Raw genomic sequence first — 21,288 nt, 5'->3', positions numbered from 1 at the left:
CAAATATCCCTGACTCCGGCATCAGGAATTTTCTTCCCAACAAAATCTTGATTTTTAAAAATTATGATAAACACCATTTTTAAGGAAGAAATTCAACCCCGAATCTCATTCTGGTGTCCGTTTTTACATTTTGGTGGAAAAAAAAATTTCACCTCCTGGGCACAAAAATCCCTGACTACGGCATCAGGAATTTTCTTCCCCGGACACGAAATAAATCTTGATTTTTAAAAGCTATGAAAAACACTATTTTTGAGAATGAAATTCAACCCCGAATCTCATTCTGGTGTCGGTTTTTAGATTTGGGGGTGGGAAAAAATTTCACCTCCTGGGCACAAATATCCCTGACTCCGGCATCAGGAATTTTCTTCCCAACAAAATCTTGATTTTTAAAAATTATGATAAACACCATTTTTAAGGAAGAAATTCAACCCCGAATCTCATTTTGGTGTTCATTTTTACATTTGGGTGGGAAAAAAAATTTCACCTCCCGGGCACAAAAATCCCTGACTCCGGCATCAGGAATTTTCTTCCCGGGACACCAAAAAATTCTTGATTTTTAAAAGCTATGAAAAACACCATTTTGAAGGACGAAATTCAACCCCGAATCTCATTCTGGTGTCTATTTATACATTTGGGTGGAAAAAAAATTTCACCTCCACGGCACAAAAATCGCCGGGACTTAAAAACCTGGTTGTTTGAATTGTCTGGCCTGGACTGAGGGATTTTAAATTAAATTAAATAAAATTAAAGAAATTTGAAATTTGAAATTTGAAATTTGAAATTTGAAATTTGAAATTTGAAATTTGAAATTTGAAATTTGAAATTTGAAATTTGAAATTTGAAATTTGAAATTTGAAATTTGAAATTTGAAATTTGAAATTTGAAATTTGCCTTGCCTTGCCTTGCTTTGCCTTGCCTTGCCTTCGGCATCAGGAATATTCTTCTCCGGACACCAAAAAATTCTTAATTTTTAAAAGCTATGAAAAACACCATTTTTAAGAATGAAATTCAACCCCGAATCTCATTCTAGTGTGGGTTTTTACATTTGCGTGGAAAAAAATTTCACCTCCTGGGCCCAAAAATCCCTGACTCCAGCATCAGGAATTTTCTTCCCCGGACACGAAATAAATCTTGATTTTTAAAAGCTATGAAAAACACCATTTTTAAGCACGAAATTAAACCCCAAATCTCATTCCGGCGTCCGTTCATAGATTTGGGTGGGGAAAAAAATTTCACCTCCTGGGCACAAAAATCCCTGACTCCGGCATCAGGCATTTTCTTCCCAACAAAATCTTGATTTTTAAAAATGATGAAAAACACCATTTTTAATGACAAAATTCAACACTGAATCTATTCGGGTGTCTGCTTTTACATTTGAGTCAAGAAAAAAAAATTCATCTCCTGGGCCTAAAAATCCCTGACTCCGGCATCAGGAATTATCTTCCCCGGACACCAAAAAAATCTCGATTTTTAAAAACTATGAAAAACACAATTTTGAAGGACGAAATTCAACCCCAAATCTAATTCTGGCATCCGTTTTTACATTTGGGTCAAAAAAAATATTCACCTCCTGGGCACAAAAATCCCTGACCCTGGCATCAGGAATTTTCTTCCCCGGACACCAAAAAAATCTTGATTTTTAAAAGCAATGAAAAACACCATTTTTAAGAATGAAATTCAACCCCGAATCTCATTCTAGTATGCGTTTTGACATTTGGGTGGAAAAAAATTTCACCTCCTGGGCACAAAAATCCCTGACTCCGGCATCAGGAATTTTCTTCCCAACAAAATCTTGATTTTTAAAAATTATGATAAACACCATTTTTAAGGAAGAAATTCAACCTCGAATCTCATTCTGGTGTCCGTTTTTACATTTGGGTGGAAAAAATAATTTCACCTCCTGGGCACAAAAATCCCTGACTCCGGCATCAGGAATTTTCTTCCCCGGACACCAAAAAATTCTTGATTTTTAAAAGCTATGAAAAACATCATTTTTAAGAATGAAATTCAACCCCGAATTTCATTCTGGTGTGTGTTTTTACATTTGGGTGGAAAAAAAATTCACCTCCTGGGGCCAAAAATCCCTGACTCCGGCATCAGGAATTTTCTTCCCAACAAAATCTTGATTTTTAAAAATTACGAAAAACACCATTTTTAAGGACAAAATTCAAACCCAAATCTAATTCTGGCATCCGTTTTTACATTTCGGTCAAAAAAAATATTCACCTCCTGGGCACAAAAATTATCTTCCCTGGACACCAAAAAAATCTTGATTTTTAAAAATTACGAAAAACACCATTTTTAAGGACAAAATTCAACCCCGAATCTCATTCTGGTGTCCGTTTTTACATTTGGGTGGGAAAAAAAATTTCACCTCCTGGGCACAAAAATCCCTGACTCCGGCATCAGGAATTTTCTTCCCCGGACACCAAAAAATTCTTGATTTTTAAAAGCTATTAAAAACATCATTTTTAAGAATGAAATTCAACCCCGAATTTCATTCTGGTGTGCGTTTTTACATTTCGGTGGAAAATAATTTCGCCTCCTGGGCACAAAAGTCCCTGACAAAATTCAACCCCGAATCTCATTCTGGTGTCCGTTTTTACATTTGGGTGGGAAAAAAAAATTCACCTCCTGGGCACAAAAATCCCTGACTCCGGCATCAGGAATTTTCTTCCCCGGACACCAAAAAATTCTTGATTTTTAAAAGCTATGAAAAACACCATTTTTAAGCACGAAATTCAACCCCGAATCTCATTCCGGCGTCCGTTTATAGATTTGGGTGGGGGAATAAATTTCACCTCCTGGGCACAAAAATCACTGACTCCGGCATCAGGCATTTTCTTCCCAACAAAATCTTGATTTTTAAAAATTATGAAAAACACCATTTTGAAGGACGAAATTCAACCCCAAATCTAATTCTGGCATCCGTTTTTACATTTGGGTCAAAACAAATATTCACCTCCTGGGCACAAAAATCCCTGACCCTGGCATCAGGAATTTTCTTCCCCGGACACCAAAAAAATCTTGATTTTTAAAAGCAATGAAAAACACCATTTTTGAGACTGAAATTCAACCCCGAATCTCATTCTGGTGTCCGTTTTTAGATTTGGGTGGGGAAAAAATTTCACCTCCTGGGCACAAAAATCCCTGACCCTGGCATCAAGAATTTTCTTCCATGCACACCAAAAAAATCTTGTTTTTTAAATGCTATGAAAAATGACATTTTTAAGGACAAAAAGCAACCCCGAATCTCATTCTGGTGTCCGTTTTTAGATTTGAGTAAAAAAAAACATTCACCTCCTGGGCACAAAAGTCCCTAACCCCGGCATCAGGAATTTTCTTCCCCGCACACCAAAAAAATCTTGACTTTTAAATGCTATGAAAAACACGATTTTTAAGAATCAAATTCAACCCCAAATCTCATTCTGGTGTGCGTTTTTACATTTGGGTGGAAAATAATTTCACCTCCTGGGAACAAAAATGCCTGATCAGGAATTTTCTTCCTCGGACACCAAAAAATTCTTGATTTTTAAAAGCTATGAAAAACACCATTTTTAAGAGTGAAATTCAACCCTGAATCTCATTCTGGTGTCCGTTTTTAGATTTGGATGGAAAAAAATTTCACCTCCTGGGCACAAAAGTCCCTGACCCCCGGCATCAGGAATTTTCTTCCCCGGACACCAAAAAATTCTTGATTTTTAAAAGCTATGAAAAACACCATTTTAAAGGACGATATTCAACCCCGAATCTAATTGTGGCATCCGTTTTTACATTTGGGTCAAAAAAAATATTCACCTCCTGGGCACAAAAATCCCACAAAAATCAGGAAGTTTCTTCCCCGGACACCAAAAAAATCTTGATTTTTAAAACTATGAAAAACACCATTTTTAAGAATGAAATTCAACCCCGAATCTCATTCTGGTGGGCGTTTTTACATTTGGGTGGAAAATAATTCCACCTCCTGGGCACAAAAATCCCTGACTCCGGCATCAGGAATTTTCTTCCCTGCACACCAAAAAAATCTTGATTTTTAAAAGCTATGAAAAACATCATTTTTAAGAATCAAATTCAACCCTGAAACTCATTCTGGTGTCCGTTTTTAGATTTGGATGGAAAAAAAATTTCACCTCCTGGGCACAAAAATCCCTGACCCTGGCATCAAGAATTTTCTTCCATGCACACCAAAAAAATCTTGTTTTTTAAATGCTATGAAAAATGACATTTTTAAGGACAAAAAGCAACCCCGAATCTCATTCTGGTGTCCGTTTTTAGATTTGAGTAAAAAAAAACATTCACCTCCTGGGCACAAAAGTCCCTAACCCCGGCATCAGGAATTTTCTTCCTCGGACACCAAAAAATTCTTGATTTTTAAAAGCTATGAAAAACACCATTTTTAAGAGTGAAATTCAACCCTGAATCTCATTCTGGTGTCCGTTTTTAGATTTGGATGGAAAAAAATTTCACCTCCTGGGCACAAAAGTCCATGACCCCCGGCATCAGGAATTTTCTTCCCCGGACACCAAAAAATTCTTGATTTTTAAAAGCTATGAAAAACACCATTTTGAAGGACGATATTCAATCCCGAATCTAATTGTGGCATCCGTTTTTACATTTGGGTCAAAAAAAATATTCACCTCCTGGGCACAAAAATCACACAAAAATCAGGAAGTTTCTTCCCCGGACACCAAAAAAATCTTGATTTTTAAAACTATGAAAAACACCATTTTTAAGAATGAAATTCAACCCCGAATCTCATTCTGGTGGGCGTTTTTACATTTGGGTGGAAAATAATTCCACCTCCTGGGCACAAAAATCCCTGACTCCGGCATCAGGAATTTTCTTCCCTGCACACCAAAAAAATCTTGATTTTTAAAAGCTATGAAAAACATCATTTTTAAGAATCAAATTCAACCCTGAAACTCATTCTGGTGTCCGTTTTTAGATTTGGATGGAAAAAAAATTTCACCTCCTGGGCACAAAAATCCCTGACCCTGGCATCAAGAATTTTCTTCCCTGCACACCAAAAAATTCTTGATTTTTAAAAGCTATGAAAAACACCATTTTTAAGGAAGAAATTCAACCCCGAATTTCATTCTCGTGTCAGTTTTGACATTTGAGTCAATAAAAAAATTTCACATCCTGGGCACAAAAATCCCTGACCCCAGCAACAGGAATTTTCTTCCCCGGACACGAAGTAAATCTTGATTTTTAAAAGCTATGAAAAACACCATTTTTGAGAATGAAATTCAACCCCGAATCTCATTCTGGTGTCGGTTTTTAGATTTGGGGGTGGGGAAAAATTTCACCTCCTGGGCACAAAAATCCCTGACTCCGGCATCAGGAATTTTCTTCCCGGGACACCAAAAAATTCTTGATTTTTAAAAGCTATGAAAAACACCATTTTGAAGGACGAAATTCAACCCCGAATCTCATTCTGGTGTCTATTTATACATTTGGGTGGAAAAAAAATTTCACCTCCAGGGCACAAAAATCGCCGGGACTTAAAAACCTGGTTGTTTGAATTGTCTGGCCTGGACTGAGGGATTTTAAATTAAATTAAATAAAATTAAAGAAATTTGAAATTTGAAATTTGAAATTTGAAATTTGAAATTTGAAATTTGAAATTTGAAATTTGAAATTTGAAATTTGAAATTTGAAATTTGAAATTTGAAATTTGAAATTTGAAATTTGCCTTGCCTTGCCCTGCTTTGCCTTGCCTTGCCTTCGGCATCAGGAATTTTCTTCCCCGGACACCAAAAAATTCTTAATTTTTAAAAGCTATGAAAAACACCATTTTAAAGAATGAAATTCAACCCCGAATCTCATTCTTGTGTGCGTTTTTACATTTGGGTGGAAAAAAATTTCACCTCCTGGGCCCAAAAATCCCTGACTCCGGCATCAGGAATTTTCTTCCCAACAAAATCTTGATTTTTAAAAATTACGAAAAACACCATTTTTAAGGACAAAATTCAAACCCAAATCTAATTCTGGCATCCGTTTTTACATTTCGGTCAAAAAAAATATTCACCTCCTGGGCACAAAAATTATCTTCCCTGGACACCAAAAAAATCTTGATTTTTAAAAATTACGAAAAACACCATTTTTAAGGACAAAATTCAACCCCGAATCTCATTCTGGTGTCCGTTTTTACATTTGGGTGGGAAAAAAAATTTCACCTCCTGGGCACAAAAATCCCTGACTCCGGCATCTGGAATTTTCTTCCCCGGACACCAAAAAATTCTTGATTTTTAAAAGCTATTAAAAACATCATTTTTAAGAATGAAATTCAACCCCGAATTTCATTCTGGTGTGCGTTTTTACATTTCGGTGGAAAATAATTTCGCCTCCTGGGCACAAAAGTCCCTGACAAAATTCAACCCCGAATCTCATTCTGGTGTCCGTTTTTACATTTGGGTGGGAAAAAAAAATTCACCTCCTGGGCACAAAAATCCCTGACTCCGGCATCAGGAATTTTCTTCCCCGGACACGAAGTAAATCTTGATTTTTAAAAGCTATGAAAAACACCATTTTTGAGAATGAAATTCAACCCCGAATCTCATTCTGGTGTCGGTTTTTAGATTTGGGGGTGGGGAAAAATTTCACCTCCTGGGCACAAAAATCCCTGACTCCGGCATCAGGAATTTTCTTCCCGGGACACCAAAAAATTCTTGATTTTTAAAAGCTATGAAAAACACCATTTTGAAGGACGAAATTCAACCCCGAATCTCATTCTGGTGTCTATTTATACATTTGGGTGGAAAAAAAATTTCACCTCCAGGGCACAAAAATCGCCGGGACTTAAAAACCTGGTTGTTTGAATTGTCTGGCCTGGACTGAGGGATTTTAAATTAAATTAAATAAAATTAAAGAAATTTGAAATTTGAAATTTGAAATTTGAAATTTGAAATTTGAAATTTGAAATTTGAAATTTGAAATTTGAAATTTGAAATTTGAAATTTGAAATTTGAAATTTGAAATTTGAAATTTGAAATTTGAAATTTGCCTTGCCTTGCCCTGCTTTGCCTTGCCTTGCCTTCGGCATCAGGAATTTTCTTCCCCGGACACCAAAAAATTCTTAATTTTTAAAAGCTATGAAAAACACCATTTTAAAGAATGAAATTCAACCCCGAATCTCATTCTTGTGTGCGTTTTTACATTTGGGTGGAAAAAAATTTCACCTCCTGGGCCCAAAAATCCCTGACTCCGGCATCAGGAATTTTCTTCCCAACAAAATCTTGATTTTTAAAAATTACGAAAAACACCATTTTTAAGGACAAAATTCAAACCCAAATCTAATTCTGGCATCCGTTTTTACATTTCGGTCAAAAAAAATATTCACCTCCTGGGCACAAAAATTATCTTCCCTGGACACCAAAAAAATCTTGATTTTTAAAAATTACGAAAAACACCATTTTTAAGGACAAAATTCAACCCCGAATCTCATTCTGGTGTCCGTTTTTACATTTGGGTGGGAAAAAAAATTTCACCTCCTGGGCACAAAAATCCCTGACTCCGGCATCAGGAATTTTCTTCCCCGGACACCAAAAAATTCTTGATTTTTAAAAGCTATTAAAAACATCATTTTTAAGAATGAAATTCAACCCCGAATTTCATTCTGGTGTGCGTTTTTACATTTCGGTGGAAAATAATTTCGCCTCCTGGGCACAAAAGTCCCTGACAAAATTCAACCCCGAATCTCATTCTGGTGTCCGTTTTTACATTTGGGTGGGAAAAAAAAATTCACCTCCTGGGCACAAAAATCCCTGACTCCGGCATCAGGAATTTTCTTCCCCGGACACCAAAAAATTCTTGATTTTTAAAAGCTATGAAAAACACCATTTTTAAGCACGAAATTCAACCCCGAATCTCATTCCGGCGTCCGTTTATAGATTTGGGTGGGGGAATAAATTTCACCTCCTGGGCACAAAAATCACTGACTCCGGCATCAGGCATTTTCTTCCCAACAAAATCTTGATTTTTAAAAATTATGAAAAACACCATTTTGAAGGACGAAATTCAACCCCAAATCTAATTCTGGCATCCGTTTTTACATTTGGGTCAAAACAAATATTCACCTCCTGGGCACAAAAATCCCTGACCCTGGCATCAGGAATTTTCTTCCCCGGACACCAAAAAAATCTTGATTTTTAAAAGCAATGAAAAACACCATTTTTGAGACTGAAATTCAACCCCGAATCTCATTCTGGTGTCCGTTTTTAGATTTGGGTGGGGAAAAAATTTCACCTCCTGGGCACAAAAATCCCTGACCCTGGCATCAAGAATTTTCTTCCATGCACACCAAAAAAATCTTGTTTTTTAAATGCTATGAAAAATGACATTTTTAAGGACAAAAAGCAACCCCGAATCTCATTCTGGTGTCCGTTTTTAGATTTGAGTAAAAAAAAACATTCACCTCCTGGGCACAAAAGTCCCTAACCCCGGCATCAGGAATTTTCTTCCCCGCACACCAAAAAAATCTTGACTTTTAAATGCTATGAAAAACACGATTTTTAAGAATCAAATTCAACCCCAAATCTCATTCTGGTGTGCGTTTTTACATTTGGGTGGAAAATAATTTCACCTCCTGGGAACAAAAATGCCTGATCAGGAATTTTCTTCCTCGGACACCAAAAAATTCTTGATTTTTAAAAGCTATGAAAAACACCATTTTTAAGAGTGAAATTCAACCCTGAATCTCATTCTGGTGTCCGTTTTTAGATTTGGATGGAAAAAAATTTCACCTCCTGGGCACAAAAGTCCCTGACCCCCGGCATCAGGAATTTTCTTCCCCGGACACCAAAAAATTCTTGATTTTTAAAAGCTATGAAAAACACCATTTTAAAGGACGATATTCAACCCCGAATCTAATTGTGGCATCCGTTTTTACATTTGGGTCAAAAAAAATATTCACCTCCTGGGCACAAAAATCCCACAAAAATCAGGAAGTTTCTTCCCCGGACACCAAAAAAATCTTGATTTTTAAAACTATGAAAAACACCATTTTTAAGAATGAAATTCAACCCCGAATCTCATTCTGGTGGGCGTTTTTACATTTGGGTGGAAAATAATTCCACCTCCTGGGCACAAAAATCCCTGACTCCGGCATCAGGAATTTTCTTCCCTGCACACCAAAAAAATCTTGATTTTTAAAAGCTATGAAAAACATCATTTTTAAGAATCAAATTCAACCCTGAAACTCATTCTGGTGTCCGTTTTTAGATTTGGATGGAAAAAAAATTTCACCTCCTGGGCACAAAAATCCCTGACCCTGGCATCAAGAATTTTCTTCCATGCACACCAAAAAAATCTTGTTTTTTAAATGCTATGAAAAATGACATTTTTAAGGACAAAAAGCAACCCCGAATCTCATTCTGGTGTCCGTTTTTAGATTTGAGTAAAAAAAAACATTCACCTCCTGGGCACAAAAGTCCCTAACCCCGGCATCAGGAATTTTCTTCCTCGGACACCAAAAAATTCTTGATTTTTAAAAGCTATGAAAAACACCATTTTTAAGAGTGAAATTCAACCCTGAATCTCATTCTGGTGTCCGTTTTTAGATTTGGATGGAAAAAAATTTCACCTCCTGGGCACAAAAGTCCATGACCCCCGGCATCAGGAATTTTCTTCCCCGGACACCAAAAAATTCTTGATTTTTAAAAGCTATGAAAAACACCATTTTGAAGGACGATATTCAATCCCGAATCTAATTGTGGCATCCGTTTTTACATTTGGGTCAAAAAAAATATTCACCTCCTGGGCACAAAAATCACACAAAAATCAGGAAGTTTCTTCCCCGGACACCAAAAAAATCTTGATTTTTAAAACTATGAAAAACACCATTTTTAAGAATGAAATTCAACCCCGAATCTCATTCTGGTGGGCGTTTTTACATTTGGGTGGAAAATAATTCCACCTCCTGGGCACAAAAATCCCTGACTCCGGCATCAGGAATTTTCTTCCCTGCACACCAAAAAAATCTTGATTTTTAAAAGCTATGAAAAACATCATTTTTAAGAATCAAATTCAACCCTGAAACTCATTCTGGTGTCCGTTTTTAGATTTGGATGGAAAAAAAATTTCACCTCCTGGGCACAAAAATCCCTGACCCTGGCATCAAGAATTTTCTTCCCTGCACACCAAAAAATTCTTGATTTTTAAAAGCTATGAAAAACACCATTTTTAAGGAAGAAATTCAACCCCGAATTTCATTCTCGTGTCAGTTTTGACATTTGAGTCAATAAAAAAATTTCACATCCTGGGCACAAAAATCCCTGACCCCAGCAACAGGAATTTTCTTCCCCGGACACGAAGTAAATCTTGATTTTTAAAAGCTATGAAAAACACCATTTTTGAGAATGAAATTCAACCCCGAATCTCATTCTGGTGTCGGTTTTTAGATTTGGGGGTGGGGAAAAATTTCACCTCCTGGGCACAAAAATCCCTGACTCCGGCATCAGGAATTTTCTTCCCGGGACACCAAAAAATTCTTGATTTTTAAAAGCTATGAAAAACACCATTTTGAAGGACGAAATTCAACCCCGAATCTCATTCTGGTGTCTATTTATACATTTGGGTGGAAAAAAAATTTCACCTCCAGGGCACAAAAATCGCCGGGACTTAAAAACCTGGTTGTTTGAATTGTCTGGCCTGGACTGAGGGATTTTAAATTAAATTAAATAAAATTAAAGAAATTTGAAATTTGAAATTTGAAATTTGAAATTTGAAATTTGAAATTTGAAATTTGAAATTTGAAATTTGAAATTTGAAATTTGAAATTTGAAATTTGAAATTTGAAATTTGAAATTTGCCTTGCCTTGCCCTGCTTTGCCTTGCCTTGCCTTCGGCATCAGGAATTTTCTTCCCCGGACACCAAAAAATTCTTAATTTTTAAAAGCTATGAAAAACACCATTTTAAAGAATGAAATTCAACCCCGAATCTCATTCTTGTGTGCGTTTTTACATTTGGGTGGAAAAAAATTTCACCTCCTGGGCCCAAAAATCCCTGACTCCGGCATCAGGAATTTTCTTCCCAACAAAATCTTGATTTTTAAAAATTATGATAAACACCATTTTTAAGGAAGAAATTCAACCCCGAATCTCATTTTGGTGTTCATTTTTACATTTGGGTGGGAAAAAAAATTTCACCTCCCGGGCACAAAAATCCCTGACTACGGCATCAGGAATTTTCTTCCCCGGACACGAAATAAATCTTGATTTTTAAAAGCTATGAAAAACACCATTTTTGAGAATGAAATTCAACCCCGAATCTCATTCTGGTGTCGGTTTTTAGATTTGGGGGTGGGAAAAAATTTCACCTCCTGGGCACAAAAATCCCTGACTCCGGCATCAGGAATTTTCTTCCCCGGACACGAAATAAATCTTGATTTTTAAAAGCTATGAAAAACATCATTTTTAAGAATGAAATTCAACCCCGAATCTCATTCTGGTGTGCGTTTTTACATTTGGGTGGAAAATAATTTCACCTCCTGGGCTCAAAAGTCCCTGACTCCGGCATCAGGAATTTTCTTCCCCGGACAACCAAAAAATTCTTGATTTTTAAAAGCTATGAAAACACCATTTTTAAGAATGAAATTCAACCCCGAATCTCATTCTAGTGTGCGTTTTTACATTTGGGTGGAAAAAAATTTCACCTCCTGGGCACAAATATCCCTGACTCCGGCATCAGGAATTTTCTTCCCAACAAAATCTTGATTTTTAAAAATTATGATAAACACCATTTTTAAGGAAGAAATTCAACCCCGAATCTCATTCTGGTGTCCGTTTTTACATTTTGGTGGAAAAAAAAATTTCACCTCCTGGGCACAAAAATCCCTGACTACGGCATCAGGAATTTTCTTCCCCGGACACGAAATAAATCTTGATTTTTAAAAGCTATGAAAAACACCATTTTTGAGAATGAAATTCAACCCCGAATCTCATTCTGGTGTGCGTTTTTACATTTGGGGGTGGGGAAAAATTTCACCTCCTGGGCAGAAAAATCCCTGACTCCGGCATCAGGAATTTTCTTCCCGGGACACCAAAAAATTCTTGATTTTTAAAAGCTATGAAAAACACCATTTTGAAGGACGAAATTCAACCCCGAATCTCATTCTGGTGTCTATTTATACATTTGGGTGGAAAAAAAATTTCACCTCCAGGGCACAAAAATCGCCGGGACTTAAAAACCTGGTTGTTTGAATTGTCTGGCCTGGACTGAGGGATTTTAAATTAAATTAAATAAAATTAAAGAAATTTGAAATTTGAAATTTGAAATTTGAAATTTGAAATTTGAAATTTGAAATTTGAAATTTGAAATTTGAAATTTGAAATTTGAAATTTGAAATTTGAAATTTGAAATCTGAAATTTGAAATTTGAAATTTGAAATTTGCCTTGCCTTGCCCTGCTTTGCCTTGCCTTGCCTTCGGCATCAGGAATTTTCTTCCCCGGACACCAAAAAATTCTTAATTTTTAAAAGCTATGAAAAACACCATTTTTAAGAATGAAATTCAACCCCGAATCTCATTCTTGTGTGCGTTTTTACATTTGGGTGGAAAAAAATTCACCTCCTGGGCCCAAAAATCCCTGACTCCGGCATCAGGAATTTTCTTCCCAACAAAATCTTGATTTTTAAAAATTATGATAAACACCATTTTTAAGGAAGAAATTCAACCCCGAATCTCATTTTGGTGTTCATTTTTACATTTGGGTGGGAAAAAAAATTTCACCTCCCGGGCACAAAAATCCCTGACTCCGGCATCAGGAATTTTCTTCCCGGGACACCAAAAAATTCTTGATTTTTAAAAGCTATGAAAAACACCATTTTGAAGGACGAAATTCAACCCCGAATCTCATTCTGGTGTCTATTTATACATTTGGGTGGAAAAAAAATTTCACCTCCACGGCACAAAAATCGCCGGGACTTAAAAACCTGGTTGTTTGAATTGTCTGGCCTGGACTGAGGGATTTTAAATTAAATTAAATAAAATTAAAGAAATTTGAAATTTGAAATTTGAAATTTGAAATTTGAAATTTGAAATTTGAAATTTGAAATTTGAAATTTGAAATTTGAAATTTGAAATTTGAAATTTGAAATTTGAAATTTGAAATTTGAAATTTGAAATTTGAAATTTGAAATTTGAAATTTGAAATTTGAAATTTGAAATTTGAAATTTGCCTTGCCTTGCCTTGCTTTGCCTTGCCTTGCCTTCGGCATCAGGAATATTCTTCTCCGGACACCAAAAAATTCTTAATTTTTAAAAGCTATGAAAAACACCATTTTTAAGAATGAAATTCAACCCCGAATCTCATTCTAGTGTGGGTTTTTACATTTGCGTGGAAAAAAATTTCACCTCCTGGGCCCAAAAATCCCTGACTCCAGCATCAGGAATGTTCTTCCCAACAAAATCTTGATTTTTAAAAGCTATGAAAAACACCATTTTTAAGCACGAAATTAAACCCCAAATCTCATTCCGGCGTCCGTTCATAGATTTGGGTGGGGAAAAAAATTTCACCTCCTGGGCACAAAAATCCCTGACTCCGGCATCAGGCATTTTCTCCCCGGGATACCAAAAAATTCTTGATTTTTAAAAGCTATGAAAAACATCATTTTTAAGAATAAAATTCAACCCCGAATCTCATTCTGGTGTGCGTTTTTACATTTGGGTGGAAAATAATTTCACCTCCTGGGCTCAAAAGTCCCTGACTCCGGCATCAGGAATTTTCTTCCCCGGACAACCAAAAAATTCTTGATTTTTAAAAGCTATGAAAAACACCATTTTTGAGAATGAAATTCAACCCCGAATCTCATTCTGGTGTCGGTTTTTAGATTTGGGGGTGGGAAAAAATTTCACCTCATGGGCACAAAAATCCCTGACTCCGGCATCAGGAATTATCTTCCCGGGACACAAAAAAATTCTTGATTTTTAAAAGCTATGAAAAACACCATTTTTAAGGAAGAAATTCAACCTCGAATTTCATTCTGGTGTCAGTTTTGACATTTGAGTCAATAAAAAAATTTCACCTCATGGGCACAAAAATCCCTGACTCCGGCATCAGGAATTTTCTTCCCCGGACACGAAATAAATCTTGATTTTTAAAAGCTATGAAAAACACCATTTTTGAGAATGAAATTCAACCCCGAATCTCATTCTGGTGTCGGTTTTTAGATTTGGGGGTGGGGAAAAATTTCACCTCCTGGGCACAAAAATCCCTGACTCCGGCATCAGGAATTTTCTTCCCGGGACACCAAAAAATTCTTGATTTTTAAAAGCTATGAAAAACACCATTTTGAAGGACGATATTCAACCCCGAATCTAATTGTGGCATCCGTTTTTACATTTGGGTCAAAAAAAATATTCACCTCCTGGGCACAAAAATCCCTGACCCTGGCATCAGGAAGTTTCTTCCCCGGACACCAAAAAAATCTTGATTTTTATAAACTATGAAAAACACCATTTTTAAGGAAGAAATTCAACCTCGAATTTCATTCTGGTGACAGTTTTGACATTTGAGTCAATAAAAAAATTTCACCTCCTGGGCACAAAAATCCCTGACCCCAGCATCAGGAATTTTCTTCCCCGGTCACGAAATAAATCTTGATTTTTAAAAGCTATGAAAAACACCATTTTTGAGAATGAAATTCAACCCCGAATCTCATTCTGGTGTGCGTTTTTACATTTGGGGGTGGGGAAAAATTTCACCTCCTGGGCACAAAAATCCCTGACTCCGGCATCAGGAATTTTCTTCCCGGGACACCAAAAAATAATTGATTTTTAAAAGCTATGAAAAACACCATTTTGAAGGACGAAATTCAACCCCGAATCTCATTCTTGTGTCTATTTATACATTTGGGTGGAAAAAAAATTTCACCTCCAGGGCACAAAAATCGCCGGGACTTAAAAACCTGGTTGTTTGAATTGTCTGGCCTGGACTGAGGGATTTTAAATTAAATTAAATAAAATTAAAGAAATTTGAAATTTGAAATTTGAAATTTGAAATTTGAAATTTGAAATTTGAAATTTGAAATTGGAAATTTGCCTTGCCTTGCCCTGCTTTGCCTTGCCTTGCCTTCGGCATCAGGAATTTTCTTCCCCGGACACGAAATAAATCTTGATTTTTAAAAGCTATGAAAAACATCATTTTTAAGAATGAAATTCAACCCCGAATCTCATTCTGGTGTGCGTTTTTACATTTGGGAGGAAAATAATTTCACCTCCTGGGCTCAAAAGTCCCTGACTCCGGCATCAGGAATTTTCTTCCCCGGACAACCAAAAAATTCTTGATTTTTAAAAGCTATGAAAAACACCATTTTTGAGAATGAAATTCAACCCCGAATCTCATTCTGGTGTCGGTTTTTAGATTTCGGGGTGGGAAAAAATTTCACCTCCTGGGCACAAAAATCCCTGACTCCGGCATCAGGAATTATCTTCCCGGGACACCAAAAAATTCTTGATTTTTAAAAGCTATGAAAAACACCATTTTTAAGGAAGAAATTCAACCCCGAATTTCATTCTCGTGTCAGTTTTGACATTTGAGTCAATAAAAAAATTTCACATCCTGGGCACAAAAATCCCTTTCCCCAGCATCAGGAATTTTCTTCCCCAGACACGAAGTAAATCTTGATTTTTAAAAGCTATGAAAAACACCATTTTTGAGAATGAAATTCAACCCCGAATCTCATTCTGGTGTCGGTTTTTATATTTGGGGGTGGGGAAAAATTTCACCTCCTGGGCACAAAAATCCCTGACTCCGGCATCAGGAATTTTCTTCCCGGGACACCAAAAAATTCTTGATTTTTAAAAGCTATGAAAAACACCATTTTCAAGGACGAAATTCAACCCCGAATCTCATTCTGGTGTCTATTTATACATTTGGGTGGAAAAAAAATTTCACCTCCAGGGCACAAAAATCGCCGGGACTTAAAAACCTGGTTGTTTGAATTGTCTGGCCTGGACTGAGGGATTTTAAATTAAATTAAATAAAATTAAAGAAATTTGAAATTTGAAATTTGAAATTTGAAATTTGAAATTTGAAATTTGAAATTTGAAATTTGAAATTTGAAATTTGAAATTTGAAATTTGAAATTTGAAATTTGAAATTTGAAATTTGAAATTTGAAATTTGAAATTTGAAATTTGAAATTTGAAATTTGAAATTTGAAATTTGAAATTTGAAATTTGAAATTTGAAATTTGAAATTTGAAATTTGAAATTTGCCTTGCCTTGCCTTGCTTTGCCTTGCCTTGCCTTCGGCATCAGGAATTTTCTTCCCCGGACACCAAAAAATTCTTAATATTTAAAAGCTATGAAAAACACCATTTTTAAGAATGAAATTCAACCCCGAATCTCATTCTGGTGTTCGTTTTTACATTTGGGTGGGAAAAAAAATTTCACCTCCTGGGCACAAAAATCCCTGACTCCGGAATCAGGAATTTTCTTCCCGGGACACCAAAAAATTCTTGATTTTTAAAAGTTATGAAAAACACCATTTTGAAGGACGAAATTCAACCCCGAATCTCATTCTGGTGTCTATTTATACATTTGGGTGTAAAAAAAATTTCACCTCCAGGGCACAAAAATCGCCGGGACATAAAAACCTGGTTGTTTGAATTGTCTGCCCGGGACTGAGGGATTTTAAATTAAATTAAATAAAATTAAAGATATTTGAAATTTGAAATTTGAAATTTGAAATTTGAAATTTGAAATTTGAAATTTGAAATTTGAAATTTGAAATTTGAAATTTGAAATTTGAAATTTGAAATTTGAAATTTGAAATTTGAAATTTGAAATTTGAAATTTGAAATTTGAAATTTGAAATTTGAAATTTGAAATTGGAAATTGGAAATTTGAAATTGGAAATTTGAAATTTGAAATTTGCCTTGCCTTGGCTTGCTTTGCCTTGCCTTGCCTTCGGCATCAGGAATTTTCTTCCACGGACACCAAAAAATTCTTAATTTTTAAAAGCTATGAAAACACCATTTTTAAGAATGAAATTCAACCCCGAATCTCATTCTAGTGTGCGTTTTTACATTTGGGTGGAAAAAAATTTCACCTCCTGGGCACAAAAATCCCTGACTCCGGCATCAGGAATTTTCTTCCCAACAAAATCTTGATTTTTAAAAATTATGATAAACACCATTTTTAAGTAAGAAATTCAACCCCGAATCTCATTCTGGTGTCCGTTTTTACATTTTGGTGGAAAAAAAAATTTCACCTCCTGGGCACAAAAATCCCTGACTACGGCATCAGGAATTTTCTTCCCCGGACACGAAATAAATCTTGATTTTTAAAAGCTATGAAAAACACCATTTTTGAGAATGAAATTCAACCCCGAATCTCATTCTGGTGTCGGTTTTTAGATTTGGGGGTGGGAAAAAATTTCACCTCCTGGGCACAAAAATCCCTGACTCCGGCATCAGGAATTATCTTCCCTGGACACCAAAAAAATCTTGATTTTTAAAAATTACGAAAAACACCATTTTTAAGGACAAAATTCAACCCCGAATCTCATTCTGGTGTCCGTTTTTACATTTGGGTGGGGAAAAAAATTTCACCTCCTGGGAACAAAAATCCCTGACTCCGGCATCAGGAATTTTCTTCCCCGGACACCAAAAAATTCTTGATTTTTAAAAGCTATTAAAAACATCATTTTTAAGAATGAAATTCAACCCCGAATTTCATTCTGGTGTGCGTTTTTACATTTCGGTGGAAAATAATTTCGCCTCCTGGGCACAAAAGTCCCTGACAAAATTCAACCCCGAATCTCATTCTGGTGTCCGTTTTTACATTTGGGTGGGGAAAAAAATTTCACCTCCTGGGCACAAAAATCCCTGACTCCGGCATCAGGCATTTTCTTCCCAACAAAATCTTGATTTTTAAAAATGATGAAAAACACCATTTTTAAGGACAAAATTCAACACTGAATCTATTCGGGTTTCTGCTTTTACATTTGAGTAAAAAAAAAAATTCACCTCCTGGGCCCAAAAATCCCTGACTCCGGCATCAGGAATTATCTTCCCCGGACACCAAAAAAATCTTGATTTTTAAAAACTATGAAAAACACCATTTTGAAGGACGAAATTCAACCCCAAATCTAATTCTGGCATCCGTTTTTACATTTTGGTCAAAAAAAATATTCACCTCCTGGGCAGAAAAATCCCTGACCCTGGCATCAGGAATTTTCTTCCCCCGACACCAAAAAAATCTTGATTTTTAAAAGCAATGAAAAACACAATTTTTAAGAATGAAATTCAACCCTGAATCTCATTCTAGTGTGGGTTTTTACATTTGGGTGGAAAAAAAATTCACCTCCTGGGCCCAAAAATCCCTGACTCCGGCATCAGGAATTTTCTTCCCAACAAAATCTTGATTTTTAAAAATTACGAAAAACACCATTTTTAAGGACAAAATTCAACCCCAAATCTAATTCTGGCATCCGTTTTTACATTTCGGTCAAAAAAAATGTTCACCTCCTGGGCACAAAAATTATCTTCCCTGGACACCAAAAAAATCTTGATTTTTAAAAATTACGAAAAACACCATTTTTAAGGACAAAATTCAACCCCGAATCTCATTCTCGTGTCCGTTATTACATTTGGGTGGAAAAAAAAATTTCACCTCCTGGGCACAAAAATCCCTGACTCCGGCATCAGGAATTTTCTTCCCCGGACACCAAAAAATTCTTGATTTTTAAAAGCTATTAAAAACATCATTTTTAAGAATGAAATTCAACCCCGAATTTCATTCTGGTGTACGTTTTTACATTTCGGTGGAAAATAATTTCGCCTCCTGGGCACAAAAGTCCCTGACAAAATTCAACCCCGAATCTCATTCTGGTGTCCGTTTTTACATTTGGGTGGAAAAAAAAATTTCACCTCCTGGGCACAAAAATCCCTGACTCCGGCATCAGGAATTTTCTTCCACGGACACCAAAAAATTCTTGATTTTTAAAAGCTATGAAAAACACCATTTTTAACCACGAAATTCAACCCCGAATCTCATTCCGGCGTCCGTTTATAGATTTGGGTGGGGGAATAAATTTCACCTCCTGGGCACAAAAATCACTGACTCCGGCATCAGGCATTTTCTTCCCAACAAAATCTTGATTTTTAAAAATTATGAAAAACACCATTTTGAAGGACGAAATTCAACCCCAAATCTAATTCTGGCATCCGTTTTTACATTTGGGTCAAAACAAATATTCACCTCCTGGGCACAAAAATCCCTGACCCTGGCATCAGGAATTTTCTTCCCCGGACACCAAAAAAATTTTGATTTTTAAAAGCAAGGAAAAACACCATTTTTGAGACTGAAATTCAACCCCAAATCTCATTCTGGTGTCCGCTTTTAGATTTGGGTGGGGAAAAAATTTCACCTCCTGGGCACAAAAATCCCTGACCCTGGCATCAAGAATTTTCTTCCATGCACACCAAAAAAATCTTGTTTTTTAAATGCTTTGAAAAATGACATTTTTAAGGACAAAAAGCAACCCCGAATCTCATTCTGGTGTCCGTTTTTAGATTTGAGTAAAAAAAAACATTCACCTCCTGGGCACAAAAGTCCCTAACCCCGGCATCAAGAATTTTCTTCCCCGCACACCAAAAAAATCTTGACTTTTAAATGCTATGAAAAACACGATTTTTAAGAATCAAATTCAACCCCAAATCTCATTCTGGTGTGCGTTTTTACATTTGGGTGGAAAATAATTTCACCTCCTGGGCACAAAAATCCCTGACTCCGGCATCAGGAATTTTCTCCCCGGGACACCAAAAAATTCTTGATTTTTAAAAGCTATGAAAAACATCATTTTTAAGAGTGAAATTCAACCCCGAATCTCATTCTGGTGTGCGTTTTTACATTTGGGTGGAAAAAAATTTCACCTCCTGGGCTCAAAAGTCCCTGACTCCGGCATCAGGAATTTTCTTCCCCGGACAACCAAAAAATTCTTGATTTTTAAAAGCTATGAAAAACACCATTTTTGAGAATGAAATTCAACCTCGAATTTCATTCTGGTGTCAGTTTTGACATTTGAGTCAATAAAAAAATTTCACCTCCTGGGCACAAAAATCCCTGACCCCAGCATCAGGAATTTTCTTCCCCGGACACGAAATAAATCTTGATTTTTAAAAGCTATGAAAAACACCATTTTTGAGAATGAAATTCAACCCCGAATCTCATTCTGGTGTCGGTTTTTAGATTTGGGGGTGGGGAAAAATTTCACCTCCTGGGCACAAAAATCCCTGACTCCGGCATCAGGAATTTTCTTCCCGGGACACCAAAAAATTCTTGATTTTTAAAAGCTATGAAAAACATCATTTTTAAGAATGAAATTCAACCCCGAATCTCATTCTGGTGTCTATTTATACATTTGGGTGGAAAAAAAATTTCACCTCCAGGGCACAAAAATCGCCGGGACTTAAAAACCTGGTTGTTTGAATTGTCTGGCCTGGACTGAGGGATTTTAAATTAAATTAAATAAAATTAAAGAAATTTGAAATTTGAAATTTGAAATTTGAAATTTGAAATTTGAAATTTGAAATTTGCCTTGCCTTGCTTTGCCTTGCCTTGCCTTCGGCATCAGGAATTTTCTTCCACGGACACCAAAAAATTCTTAATTTTTAAAAGCTATGAAAACACCATTTTTAAGAATGAAATTCAACCCCGAATCTCATTCTAGTGTGCGTTTTTACATTTGGGTGGAAAAAAATTTCACCTCCTGGGCACAAATATCCCTGACTCCGGCATCAGGAATTTTCTTCCCAACAAAATCTTGATTTTTAAAAATTATGATAAACACCATTTTTAAGGAAGAAATTCAACCCCGAATCTCATTCTGGTGTCCGTTTTTACATTTTGGTGGGGAAAAAAATTTCACCTCCTGGGCACAAAAATCCCTGACTACGGCATCAGGAATTTTCTTCCCCGGACACGAAATAAATCTTGATTTTTAAAAGCTATGAAAAACACCATTTTTGAGAATGAAATTCAACCCCGAATCTCATTCTGGTGTCGGTTTTTAGATTTGGGGGTGGGAAAAAATTTCACCTCCTGGGCACAAAAATCCCTGACTCCGGCATCAGGAATTTTCTCCCCGGGACACCAAAAAATTCTTGATTTTTAAAAGCTATGAAAAACATCATTTTTAAGAATGAAATTCAACCCCGAATCTCATTCTGGTGTGCGTTTTTACATTTGGGTGGAAAATAATTTCACCTCCTGGGCTCAAAAGTCCCTGACTCCGGCATCAGGAATTTTCTTCCCCGGATACCAAAAAATTCTTGATTTTTAA

This window comes from Vipera ursinii (genome assembly GCF_947247035.1).
Source record: "Vipera ursinii genome assembly, chromosome: 2".
Classification (NCBI taxonomy): domain Eukaryota; kingdom Metazoa; phylum Chordata; class Lepidosauria; order Squamata; family Viperidae; genus Vipera; species Vipera ursinii.
The sequence above is the reverse complement of the archived record's forward strand: the minus strand, read 5'-3'. Positions refer to the sequence as shown.